At 51.2% G+C, this 14096-nt stretch overlaps 1 protein-coding gene across 1 annotated transcript in view; it reads left to right on the top strand.

Moving 5' to 3' along the window:
- Positions 1-14096, top strand: part of RNF43 (ring finger protein 43) — a 57910-nt gene that overhangs the window by 25032 nt on the left and 18782 nt on the right. The gene's annotated exons all lie outside the window — the stretch shown is intronic.

Here is a 14096-nt window from a genome sequence, read left to right as displayed (position 1 = left end):
CAGGGACCAGCATCATTGTTAAGAAAGAATGTGAAAAAAAAGCAGAATTGGTAGGTGTCAGGCTGGCAGTTCCGTCCACCATGTCTCCTAATCTGCAGGAACCAGAGATGAGAGAGAGAAGCTTCCCTCCTGCAAGCAGGAGGGCTTTTCTCCTTTCCGAACTTCTTTTTGTCCTAACTGCTGTGACTCCAGATGTCCTCCTTATGCCGGCACTCCTCCTCCTTTTGGATCTCTGTCCCCTCTCGAGGAGACGTGGGTTGATGAGAGTTGGATCCTCCAGTGGAGGTGATGTCGCAACTAACCTACTTTCACTGCCTCAAACAAATGGTCTGTGAATGGCTCCCTTCCCGCTCTGCAGAATGAAAAAAGCTGTTAGAGATCAGTCACTCTGTACCGTTTTCAAGTAACGTTTGGCCAAATTATTGGGTGGCCTCGAGTAAAGACCGTGGGTCTTTAATCTTCTACCGATCACCTTCTGTTGAGCAGGGAAGTTATTTCACTTTCTGCCCCATTTGTCCTTGATCCTGCGTATTCGCGGCTCCGCTCTGAACACTGCAGCAGAGGTGGCTGAAAACGGAAATTTCTTCACCTTTTTGGCTTCTGCCTCTTGAGTACTGGGCCAAAAGCTGTGTCATACTCGTCCCTAAGAACCTCCGCGTGGAGACATGCCCTTTGGTGATGAATGCTGGAGCCTTCAGAGGCTCCCAACAGTCTGAAACTAAGGAGAAGAGTTTTATGCTTACCTGCTTCAAGCTCCTTTCAGCGTGCCATCCCAGCTCTTCCAACGTCTGTGATATCTTCAGTGGCTGGACTGCCCACGATGCACGCTTGGTTATACGCAGCAAGGATGGTAACAGTCAAAGGTGCATCTGAGAGCTAACAGAGATCACTCTTGGAAGTCTCCTGTGAGAATATCTTCAGGCAAAAAAAAATAGTTATTGACTTAGCTGAAATCCTTTGTGGAGTTCATTTGCAGAGGATGATGGAGAAGAAAGTATAAATGGGCAAAAAGGGAATGAGGCATGTTTGTGAAATCCCTCAGGCTGCTCTGGGTATGTCCTCCAGATCGGTAACTCCAGTAATGCTGGAAAGTAAAAGAAACAGAAGATCGCTCTTTGAGTGGTCGCTGCTGACTCGTGAGAGACAGCTCACAGGGTTACGTCAATTTTGGGTCCCACCTCGTATGCCTGTGCTGAAATTCTCATTTCTGCTCAGCATCTGAAGACATTGGTGAAATAAATTTTCAAATGATCCCAACTTTGCTGTTTAAACTGGTGCAACCTTGTGTGACCATGTGTTGTGTGGCCTTAAAAGGAGCACGTGCGCGTTTGTTGGAAGGGGGAGGCTGTAAATGAGCCAGGACTGCGACCCAGACACCCCGTCTTTCGTGCCTCCTGCAGCAGCCGATGAGCTCAGCATCCCCAGGAGCCCGGAGCTGCATTCTCGGCATTCCTGCAGCTCCTTAGATGTCAGTGATGTCATCGATAGCAGCCAGGGAATTGCGGATCCCAGAGGGCCTGAACTCATGTCTTAGCAAGTAAGCGTAGGAGGAACCAATTTTCGTAGTGTACTGCACTGTACTAGCAAGTTTTATTGAATCAAATCACAGCAAATGTATTTGCATCTACAATTCTGTCTCCTGGCAATACTACGACATCCAACAAGAGAGATACTTGTGTCCTTCACCAGCCGCTCTCTCATCCCTGTTAAAAAAAAACCCTACATCTGAGCAATAAAACAATGGGAAGCCGGTATGGTATGTGGTTAAAAAGCAAGTAATTTATTCTTTTAGCTATTCAGTCTTCACCCTTATGCCTGGGACCTGCTGACATACATCATATTTCAAGCACACAGTTGGCACCATGTGAAGGCACCAGCCCTTCTCTGGAAAGCATCGCTTGGAAACTCCATCCCTTGTCAGCCTGGCAAAGAGACGGTTTTACATTTTTTTGTGCAGGACAAAATGCCTCGTTTTGGGAACACAGGAGCAAAATTTTAACATAAATTTTCATACTTTTACTAGCTGACCTTTTCCACAAAGAGCTTTTGGATGATGGCATACCAGCACTGCTGCAGCTCCTGGTAGGCATGGGATGCATCCATTCATGCTGCTGCCGTAGTTGGGAGTTTTAAACCCTGGACTGGATTGAAGCAGTAATTTTTTTTACAATGGTCTGTGGATACCTTGAAGCCATGGTAGCTCAGTCTGCAGGCGGTCTAGTGAACAGTATTAAATAGCATTTTACAGCCTAAAGTTCGGTGGTAAGGGGGACTGATGGTCCATGAGGCATGTTTCCATCTGAAATGGAGATTTTTTTTTTCCCTAGTTGTATTTAGGAAGTTGCCTCTGACAGAAACTTCCAGGAGCAATGCACGGTGCTGAGATGAGCTTCTGCTCTCACTGAACCTCCCCAGGTTCCTGCCGGTGCAGGACTGTCGGTAGGACGGAGCCGTCCTCTGCAGCTGCGGTATTTCCTGCCTCGGAAGCAGTTTGCTCCGTAACCTCAGAGCTGCTTGAATGTGGCTCTGTGTTACTCAGCTGTAATTAGAGCAGCTTGCCAGTTTTTGATTTCATCCCTTCGTTCCAACGGGATTTCCAGACTTGGTGCAGTTTGCCCCAGAGAGCTGGGGCTTGTTCTCTAACCCAAATCTAGCCAGACCTTATACCTACACCTGCATTTTTCCAGCTACAAATAACAATGGAAGTGATTTTATCTAATCTCCCACCACCTGGTTTGTTCTTGTCCACACTCTTAGGCATGAGGGTGTTGAAAACGCTTTTGGCAGGAGTAGCTTTAAGCTGTGTAACCACCAGCACTAACACAACCACCCAGGCTACGTGTAAAGAACGAGGTATGGATGGTAGCAACCTCGTGCAGGGAGAGAAACCTGGACAGCCAGAGCTCGTGGGCTGTGTGGTGTCCTCTAATAAAGTCTGGAAGCCAGCACAGGTGAAGCCCTAGGTGATGTCCTGCAGGGAAGAGCCCACCCTGCGTGGACCCGTGAGGCACGAGGGGCTTTAGGAACCTCTCGGGTGTTCCTGTGTCTCTACATGACTCGGCCGCCGGTCCCCAGGACACCTCGCCGGAGCGGATCTGTGACTTTCTACCTTGGGTTTCGTGATCGAGCGCCGAAGGCCCCTCCTCTCCGCCAGCATTTCGGCGCTGTGCTTTGGAAGGACTCCAGGCCAGCAGTGAAGGGCTCTTTGATAATATCTGACGGGCGGGTAAGAATTTTGGGCAGCAGCCAAGGTACACATTGCCTGTAATCGTTAACTCGGTCTGTAAACAGTTCAAACGGCACTGAAGAGGCCGTCAGTTATTACATTAGAAAAAAGCCTTTCATCTCCCCGCTCAGAAGCAGCCGTACAGTACCGGCCCCTGCGGAGCCAACCGTAGCTGCGGGTCTGCAGGCAGGGCGGGCAGCGCGGGCAGCGCTTGGTCATACAATGAGCGCCGCGCTGAATGGCTGACCTTCAAACCTTCGGCGCTGAAGCAATAACTAAATCATTAGTTTCCTTTTGTTCTGCACCTGGCTGAGGCAGTGGAGCCCGGGGATATTCAAGGGGGAAGGGATCAGGCAATGATCCCCCCTGGGGCGCAGCGCCAGCCAGGAAGGCTCAGCAGGGGCGACTCCGCCAATCTGTGCCCATCTCCTGCCTGCAGCTTTTCCCTGGTGAGCAGAGGTTCATGTGCCACCGTGACAAACGCCCATGTTTCACTCGTGACCAGATAAGGCTTCCCTGGGCCACTGCTGGTTTCTCCAGAAATGGCCACAGTGGAGGTTGAGGTCTGTGCAATCTCCAAGCAATGGTGGAGGCAACACTGCTGCCAAGCTTCGTCTTCAGAAGAGTCCTAGAGGATTCCCCAGTTCACGTCAACCTCAGGAGAGCCCTATGGTCTCCTTCCAGGAACAGTTCAGCCCTCCTGGAGACGTGTGAGGCTTCAGAAGAAATTATGGCATAATCTGCCCCAAGGAGGATTTCCTTGCCAGTCTTTGCTCCTCTAGATCTGTTATCTCCTTTCTAGAAGAGCAAGAATGCTCTTTCTGGCATTCGCTTTAACTTTGAAACCCACTGTAGAAACTTGCTGGTTGAGGAAACGATGCTCCAGTCTCTGCAGTGAAATGATCTGGATTTGGGTGAGTCTTTGTATCTGGCCCATCACCGCAGAGTTGCTTCTGGGGTCAGAGCTGTCTCCTATAAAGGCACTTGACACATCAGCTGTGGAAGACCTTGTATGTCTGTGCCACCCCTAAGTTGGTCCCAAGTGACAATACAGCTCTGTGCTTTGAGTGGAAGGATGGATGGCACCGGGCTGCCGTGCTGTCTGCACAGCTTGGGTTTTGCCAGTGCTTTGAGCTGTTGCTGAGAGCAAGACTTCCTTGAGTTTTGTGGAATAGTTTTAACCTCCAAACCACTGTCAGCACAGTGCAGAAGGTCATTGTGTAAGAGGGCCTTGAAGCATGGAGATTGCCAGTGGCCTTGTCCCCCAGTGGGAACACGTTGAGCCCTCTTAGGTATATGAGGTGAGCAGGTCAGCATGGGTTGGATGCTGTTCTTTGGGTTTTGAATCCAGACTGCTTGCAGTGTGCTTGGAGGCAGCAGGAGCGTGAGCTGTTCTCCTGTGACTTGGGCCAGCTTGCCTTTACTTTCATTTAGTGGTGGGAGTCAGGGCTGACCAGACAACCTCCCTTTGCTTTTGATATTCCAAAATGGATGTGTGGACCAGAGAGAGAGTTTAACCAGACGTTGCAATGAAACTTTGCCAAAAATTTCCTTGTTGGCCCATATTATCATCATGGTGACTGTGCTAGAAGAAATGACACTTGCTTCCCCTGTGTTGGACCTCTCTGTCCATAGGAGAGCAAACTTCAGCAGAGCTGTTAGTAGGACAGCGAGGCGTGTAGCAATCGTTTTCTCCAAGATCATGGCCATGCTCATGCAATTAGACGGAAAAGATCCAGGCTTAGTGACTCACCTAAACAACCTATTCCTGCACATGTGATAATCAAATAAACATCCTTCTTGGCATTCAGCACTTCTCTTTGTTGCTCACCGGCTTTGCAATGAAAAGGAGAAGGAGATGGAGTTATCGATTAGAGACTGGTTTGTTGTATCAAACCCTCGGGCACTGCTGACCCTTGAGACAGGCCAAAGATAGTGAAGCTTATGAGCACGTGTAAGAGAACAAGCACAGGAGTATTGCACTGGCAGCTTGTAGATCCTTTGTCTCCTCTCCCACCTCTTGCCACTCCTTCAGGGGACTCGGATGGTTGTCCGAACTATTCGCACGTTGAGGTAGGACCCGAGTCTCTCTAAGAATAATGCGTTTGTTATCAGTGAACGTGTTTGTCTGTGACTCACATCGGGGTTAGGTGTGTTTGCTGTTATAACAGCTCTTGAAACTTTATGCAGGTAAATTAAAAAGCCCCATATCCTGATGGCTAAGCTGCATGCCCAGGAGTCATGGGAGCTGCAGTTCTTCTTCAGGCCCCTTGAAACACTTTGCCATTCTCTTCCTTTTCCAACCAGCCATTTCCATCCTCTTCACAGTTAACATCCACTTCATCTCCCTGCCTCATCCCTCCCCATTCTCCTATGTCCTTCCAGCAGCATCCCACAGCACTTTTCAGCTCTGGACTCCTGGCAGCATCTCGTGTTCCTTTGGTAGCATCCCCTCATTCCTGCTGCTGTGTCTGTGAGTAGAATGACAGCTACATAGTGGAGTGATCTTGGAGTAAGAGGGGCTTCTGTTGAGCTGATAGAGCTGAAGGGTTAAGATAAACTGGGAAGAGCCTCTCTTATTCCAGAATAAAGACGTTCACACAGCGTGAGCACTAGGGGGGATCAAGAGAAGAGGATCTGCTGGCTGGGGTGTCCCAGCAGGGCAGCGTAGCTGGCAGGAGCATTCCTTGGTCTTGCCCGGTGCTGCGGGAGCACAGCACCGCCTGCATCGCACACTGAGCCTGCTAAGGGCCGTCAGTGCTTTGGTGATGTGGCGTGTAGCCAAGCAGACCAGGGAAGCTCACGTGGCCTGTTGCCCCAGGTCATGCAGAGGTCCCCAGAGGTTTCCCTGGTGCCAGCAGCCATGACAGTGTCTGTGCTCTGATGCTTCTGGGAGATGCACCGTGCAGGTGCACATCTGGCTTTCAGAGCTGGAACATCTGCCCTGCTCCTTTCTGCAGCAATACCATCGCATGTTCCCCATCTCCTAGATGCCAGCAGAGGATCTTGCCCATTAATTCTCACAGCAAGGTCAGTGTTAGCAGCAAAGATGGAGAGGAGAGTAGTAGAGCGTTTCCACTTCCACTTTTGAAGCCTATGAAGGAATATAAGAATTTATTTAGCTCAGAGCCTCACGGACAGACTTCCAGCAGGGAAGAGGGTGTATTGAGCCAGACATTGATACCCACAAACAGAAAAACGTCTGTATTCTGCCCTCACGAGCTCATGCTCTGTGGCAGTGACATGGCACGACTGGGGGAAGCAAGCAGGTCAGTGGGGAGCGAGCAGCTCCGAACAACACACACACATGGCATGGCGATGCCCAAGATGCTGCCTACCCTCAGAAGGCCACCGTTCACCATGCCTTTGGCTCCTTGCTTATCTCCCCGCTACTGCCAGGCTCCTTTCTGTTGCGTCGCGTAGCTCACCTGCGAAGGAGCTTTTCCAACAAGGCATTTCCATCCACTGCAGCCCAAATATTTGTGGCAAAAGTCTTCCAGCGGGGAGGTGAGCATGCAGCCCATGGTGCTGCCTGGCGAGTGCCCACATGGGTGCACTAGACCTGAGGCAGAACCCCCATGTGTGCAGTTCCCTTGTGCAGCCCCAAAACGTGCAGGGAACAGGCAGACACCAAGAGATGCTCCTCTGCTTTTTTTAATTTATTTTTTACAGTAATGCCTAACAGTCTGTTTGCCTTTTGACTGCTTTGGGTGATTCAACAACCGTTTCCATAAAACTCCCCACAATGACTCCAAGATCTTTCCTTTCATGAACAGCTAACCTAGAGCTCATCCCTGTGTAGCTAGATGTATTTTTTTCATATTTGCATTTTTTAATGTCTTTTATCAGTCTGTCACTTGGTATCACGAGATCCCTTTGCAGCCAGTTTTAATATTTACCAACTTGAATATTTAGGTATTACTGAAAAACTCGGCCACTTCACCATTCCTCTCATTTTCCAAGTCCTTTGTGAATATTTGGACAATACACTTCTGGGACTGTCCTGGTACGTTCACTCCCTTGTAAAGGCTGACCTGCTTTTTTCTTTTCTTAGTTCTGGAGGTGGCACTGGGTAGTACTGTGTGATACTCTGCCATCTTCCATAGCCTTGGCCTTGTAGGAGAACAGAAGAGGAGATACCAGTGCATGACACTAACTGAACTACCTTTATTTCCACACTTGCTGACTGCTTTAAGGAACCTCATGGGTCTGTGAAGCATCACTCTCCTTTTCCAAAGCTCTGTTAGTTCTTTCTGTCTCTTCATTATGCTATTTTTTTCCTTTTTTTTTTTTTTTTTGGCAAGGAAGTCAGGACTATTCCCTGCATTGCTCCCAACTTCTTTACATTGAGCTTTGTATTTGCTACCTGCAGTTTTTCTGCTATTGTGGTCAATTTAGTGATGAGTTATGTGTTGGTGTTAACAGTTCACCAGTTTAGTCCATGATTTTTCTAGAGCTCTTTGGTGAACACTCTCTTGTCCTGTTCGATTCCTCCCTTTTCCATGCCAACCTTACTGGTTGGTTATAAAATTTTAACTGCTACTTCAAATCACATAAATCCTTTTGACTCATCCCCCATGAAGGAAGGGTGTGAAGTTCTCTGAGTTCCCTTACAGGGAAAGCTGAGGCTGTCAGGGACTTCACTTCTCTGAGTCCTTTTTGAGCCCTTATCCCTAAAGACTTTAAAGAAGTGTTTAAATGGTTCTTTGGGGGAAAAAAACCCAAACAAATAATCTCTTTTCCATGAGCATAGTTGATTCAGTGAGACTTAGACTGCAGCACCACCGATTCAGATGAGGTGTGACAAAACACTTTCTGGTGTGGAGGAGAAGGCAGCCCTGCAGTGGGTGAGGAGTCTCCCTTTTTGGAGGTCTCGAAAACAGGTTGAGCGAGTGTCTCTGAGGAATGTTTTAGGTCTGGCTGATCCTGCCTTCGGGCAGCAAAGTGGGATAGATGACCTCTCAGGGTCAGCTGGTTTTTCTGCTGTTTTATAAGTGAAGCCCTCGAGTGAGAATCGAGCACCTCTATGCCTGGGCTTTGTCTGGGACCTTTCCATGTCCCCCGTGTTTCTGCAGGGGAGCTCCTGGCTGCTGGGTGCAAGTGGTGAGTGGTGCTGGCACGGTGGGAGTGACACGCTGGTGTGAAGATAGCGGGTCTAGTGGGAATAAAGTGGGAAAGGTGGCAAGGATAAGTTGGAAAAGATAAATTTAGAATTTTAGGAGAGGTGGTGTGGATGGAAGATGGAAAAGAAAACACCATAGGGTAAGGAAACAGGAGAGGGGGAAAAAAAAAAAGTGGTAGGAAGCACATAGGGATGCAGAGGAGTTCTGCATCCTGTTCAAGGGGTGACAGGAGGGACGTGTTGACAGGGAGAGATGGAGTGACAAAGCTGGGAGTTCACAGGTCTGGTTGACAGTGTGTTAACGAGCAGTGCTGGGCTTGGGTATGGGCAGAGCTAGCAGGGCTGAATCGCCCAAAACTGGGTCCAAATTCTGTTGGGGAACTAGCTGATCCCAACCCCACCTCTGGGATCCCGGCAGCGCAGTGCAGGGCAGGGACCATCCGGGGAGAAGGGTCTGGCAGAGCATCGATACGAACAGGGAAGCCCCAGCTGGATCAGTACTACAAGATCCAGCGTAATGGCCAGCGAGGTCCTTCTCCTGACCGGGAGCCCCCGGGAGCGATCAGTGCTGGTTCAGGATTTGTATTCGTGGTGGGATTTAGGCAACATGCGCGAGACTTTCTGTAATTTTGGATATGACCATACCTCCTCTCCAGTGATTGGATTTTGCCATTCCTTTGTCTAGTAGATCAGAGAGGCTTTCTAGGAGAGGAAATGGCTTCTTGGTTGTGGCAGTTGGTGCTACAGAAGTGCCCGGCCCAGCGGAGTAGGGGATGCTCTGCCTGCAGAAACCCTTTGCTCCTGCCATCATTGAGCCCGTCTGCAGCCACCTGTGCACGGGTCTGGTTTCAGAGGGAGTGAGGGATCCTGACTCTGCAGCCAGGGCCACCTCTTGGGGCATGAGCCCTCTGCATTGAGGCATCTCATAATAGTTGGTTTTCCACATCATCCTTAGATTATATTTTGAGCCTACTCTTGTCCTGTGAGCACAATGTGCAGCCCTGATCGCTCGCTCATAACGTGAGGGTCAGGGCAATGGAAGTGCCAAGAAATGCAGTTGTAAGATGTGGACGGTAAGAGCCAGGTCTTCTTGCTTTGCTGCTGCTTGAGGAGTCACTTTTGTAGCACCAATTGGGAGGGGAAGGTGGTAGAAAGAGAGAAAAGAGGTGGTCTGGAGCAGAGACGAGTGGAGCACGTTGCTTGGGTGGATGTTGCGTGTCCCTTGCATGAAGAAGGATCCCTCCTACCTGCCCCTGGTCATCTTGTACAGAGTGCTGAGGAAACCTCTAGAGGTGAGGGTGAGTGCCTGATGAGGGACTCGTTATTGAATAATGAGGGAACACTAGTGTGCCTCAGCTCCATGGGCAGCTGCCCACGTGAGGAAGGGTCTCAGCTGGCAGGGATCCTGTGTGGCTGTTGCTCTCCTGACGCTGCCTGGGCCGCCTGCCATGCCCTTTGTGGGTGCAGTTATGCCCCGGCAGGAATGCCCGAGGCAAAGGACTCTTGCTTGGCTAAGGAGGTTGGGTGTCCCAGAGGGAAAGAGGAAAAGACCACAGTGCCCAGTCTTAACAGAAGATCGAAGGGAAGGCTTTGGTGCATTCATCAGCACATCTTCTCCAGATTTACTGCCTGGGTCCCTCTCCAGGACAGCTGCCAGCATTTTATATACGCTCTCCATGCTCGTTTGGAGCTGCAGAAGCTTAGCTCGTTGCTCTTATTCCCAGTGTTTATTGTTAACGCTGCAATCAGGCCCTTGTCACAGACAGTCTGCTCCATGCTCAGCATGCAGGACTGTCCCTCGCCCCACAGAGTCACCACCCCAGGAATGTCACAGCACCCCAAGCCATTCCCACCGAAAGCCGGACACCGCTCCAAGCAGCGCCGGGAGGTGCGACTTCTTCCCTGGCACTGGTGGCCTGGGCTCCTCCGGGCTCTGGGAGCAACCTGGTGAAGGCTTGATAACACCGTCAGGAGGGTTATCTCTGAGTTATTAGAAGTATCTCGAGACATGCTCTTTGTGTTTCCTGTTTTGTGTTTTCTGCGATTATTAAAATGATATATTAACCCAAAGCCAGAGAACTCCCAGTCAAGCAAACAGTATAAAAGTAATGACACTGCTTGGTAAAGCCAGCGGGATCACGGGCACTTCAACGCCCTGTTGGTCTTGGTGGGGGCAGCACCTGCTGCTGGTTGAGGCAAACACAGGGTTATTTGGGAGCCTTCCCTGAGCGCTCCCAAGTCACAACAGATTTGAGTGCTTCCCCAGAAACCTGAATTTCTGGAGTTTATGATGCTTGGCTTGGTGCAATTGCACTCTCTCTAGCATCCTAAAGTCCGAAGTCTAAATTACATAGCATTTTGGCATTTTTCTTCTAATACCGCTATGGATTAGAGAGGAAGAGCCCAAGAGGAAGAAGGATGAGGGGCTGCCAGTCAAAGGCACGCAGCAGTTCATCAGTGCCCAGCTACCTTGTGCAGAATTCGAAGTGTAGCAGGTGATGTCTTAGGTCATGCTCGTGGTGCCGTCTCTTACACCTCGGTCTCCGAGCAACTCAAGGTTAGGTCTGGGGTTTGATTTCTTTATGCTCTTCTGGTTGTAGGGCTTCCCTACCTCAAAGTGTAGGCAATTTGCAAATGTCTGTGGTTGTGGGCTTGTTTTGTTGGGTTTTTTGTTGTTTTTTTTTTTAATCCTTACTATTTTTAACTCGCTTTCGTGGCTTTGCACAACCTCTTTGTGTGTTATAGCACAAGATTTAGTGCTACAAAAATGCAGCACAATGATTTCGTGCACCTCCTGATTTTGGGGTGCCGGGGTGCTTATGTGTTCGGAATTGGTGCCGAGTCGTATCGCAGCAGGGGCTGCACAAAACCACCCCCGTGCCCGCCAGCAGTGTGCCCTGCGCCTTTCCAATGGGTGTAACGTGCGAGGGAACCGTCAATCTCTGAAATTACCCCCCCCCGGGGACACCTCGATGCCCGGCGGGGTCAGCGCGGGGGGGCTGCTGGGGATGGGGGATCCCGGAGCTGCGCTTTCCGTCGGGACCCTCCACGGGGCTCCAGCCGGGCTCCGGGGGGACCTTGGCGGCCGCAGCCGGCAGAGCAGCGGCCCCGGCGCGATCCCTGCGGATGCCCCGCGGGTCCCGGCCGAGAGCCCGGCCGGGAGGGGCAGGATCCGGCCAAGGGCCCCACCCAGCGGCGGCGGCTCCTGCTGCAGCCCCGGGGGCTTTGCCGGAGCTGTCGGGGTGGGCAGCGGCATCCCCCGGCCCCCGGGACGGTGGGCTCTGAGCTGGAGGGCAGATGCAGGGGAGGATGCTCCATCTGCACCTGCACCAGCTCCCAGCACACAGCCCCGGGCAATTTTAGTACTGTCCACTGTGTTCAGCTCTGGGGTCCCCAGCACAAGGACATGGAGCTGTTGGAGTTGGTCCAGAGGAGGCCATGAAGATGATCCGAGGGCTGGAGCACCTCTGCTATGAAGACAGGCTGAGAGAGTTGGGGCTGTTCAGCCTGGAGAAGGCTCCAGGGTGATATTATTGCAGCCTTCCAGTACCTAAAGGGGGCCTACAGGAGAGCTGGAGAGGGGTTTTTTACAAGGATGTGTAGTGATAGGACAAGGGGCAATGGCTTTAAACTGAAAGAGGGGAGATTTTGATGAGATCTAAGGAAGAAAGTTTTTACACTGAGGGTGGTGAGGCACTGGAACAGGTTGCCCGGAGGAGTTGTGGCTACTCCATCCCTGGAAGTGTTCAAGGCCAGGTTGGATGAGGCTTTGGGCAACCTGGTGTAGTGGAAGGTGTCCCTGCCCATGGCAGGGGGGTTGGAACTAGATGATCTTTGAGGTCCCTTCTAACCCAAACCATTCTATGATTCTATGACCTTTCCGGCCACAGAGGCTCAGACAGGCAGAGTTCTCCTCTCCTCTTGCCCAGGAGGGCCAATGAGGACATTTTGCATCTCCGAGTGAGCGAAGGTGCTGCTTGTCTCCCATGGAGACTTCCATGCAGATGGCCACACCTGAGCAAATTGCCTACACTCATTTATTGTTGGCAGCGAGAAATGGGCTCTGCATCTCCTCCTGAAGGACAACAGGACTAAAAATGTCTCGGATGAGTTGTGCTCCCTTGAAGGATCTGCTCCTGCTGATGAGAAGTCTGAGCGACCCACTCAGACATTAAAAGGTGACATCAGTGTGTCTGAAGTTAGGTGAAATGAGGCCCATTCTCCCTCTCACCCACAGCGGGATTTCTGCAATAAGCAGCTGGCAGGGAGGAGGAAACATCATCTGGCTGTTTCCGAGCCTGCCCCGTTCCTCCGCTCCTTCCAGCCCTGCGCCGATGGGTGAGCCCTGTCTCTGGGTGCCCCGGGTCTGTGCTGGGGCATGTGGCAGCCTGAGCATGGGAGTAACGCAGCCTCGCAGCCCCTGGGACAACATGGCCAAGTGTGGATGGAGAGCGAGGAGTGTTCCTGGGCTGCTCTGGCGGTTCCTCCCCTTGTTTTTAAATCTGCCAAGGCAGCAGCCTTTTTTTCCCAGCACTGGGATGCTGTTACAGGATTACCTGCAGGGTAGGCAAGCCTTCCTGGTGTATTTCTGAATGGACACCAGATACAAAGCCTGCCCTAATCCTCCCGGTTTATGGCATTGAGCTTTCTTGCTTGTTTCCCACACTTCCAGGCACCAATGCAGTAACAAAAGCTGTCCAGCAGCCTTGGTGTTTACAGGTTTTTCTGTACCATAACCTGTGTGCTTCGTGCACCACAATGTAGTCACAGAGGATGAAGCCAGATGGCTTTTGTAGGAAGAGCAGGAGGTTCATGCAAGATGGTGGGACTCCCAAGAGGAAGCCGGCAGCTGAATTGCAGTTTCCTTCAACCTCCTGCCATCCGGCACAAGGCCATCGTCCCTCCACCACTAGACTGGAAAATCAGAGGCAATCACACGCTTTCCAGGCAGGGACCAGAGCAGCGCTCTGTGGATGTCATCACGATGGTGAATGCACAAGGAATGAAGTGCAACCATGGGCAGCAGGCACTGCCCATCTGCACTCTGCCCTGGCATGAGGACAGGCTCACCTCCAGTGGACTTGACCACCGAAACCCAAACCAAGTGCCACTGACAGGCACCGACAGCCCCACGGCTTGTGTCCCTGTCCCATGCTGGAGCACGCCGTATCCTTCTGTAGGGTGCTCTGCAGAGGTGTGTACCCAGACCCAGTGCCTCGACCCTGTCCCCTCTCAGCTCCCCACTGCCAGCAGTTTTGCTCACGCTGATGAACATTTTTCCAGGGCTCACTGGGGATGTGGTTACTGGGATCTTTTCCTCTCCCTTTCTTATTCCTTGTGCTTCTCTACCTGCTTTCTGTTTTTTCACTCCTTCCTTTGGCTCCTCCTCTGCAAATTTGTCATAAAGTTGTTGAGTTTGGTGGCTGAGAAACCAGAAGTGCTGAATCTTTGAGGGCACCAGAAGTTTGGTTTTGTTGTGGTCCCTTTGCCTTGCCCAGAGCGCTGGCAGGGAGCAAAGCTGGCTGCAGGCAGAGTCCCGCGGCCCGAGGATGCTGGCAGTCCTTGCAGCAGCAGGACCTGTGCTGTTGGGATGCTCTGTCCCAGAAGTCAAGGGCTGTGGTCTCACAGGCTGCTCTGGCTTTGCGTATCTGTGACTGGGAAAAAGTCGGACCCGAGTGCAGCCAGCAGAAAGGTAGAAATTCCACCTTTCTCTGGGACATTCTTCTGGTGGACCAAAACTTTGACAGT

Source organism: Tauraco erythrolophus, chromosome 21 (genome assembly GCF_009769465.1).
Source record: "Tauraco erythrolophus isolate bTauEry1 chromosome 21, bTauEry1.pri, whole genome shotgun sequence".
Classification (NCBI taxonomy): Eukaryota; Metazoa; Chordata; class Aves; order Musophagiformes; family Musophagidae; genus Tauraco; species Tauraco erythrolophus.
This window is presented reverse-complemented; position numbering and strand designations above follow the sequence as displayed.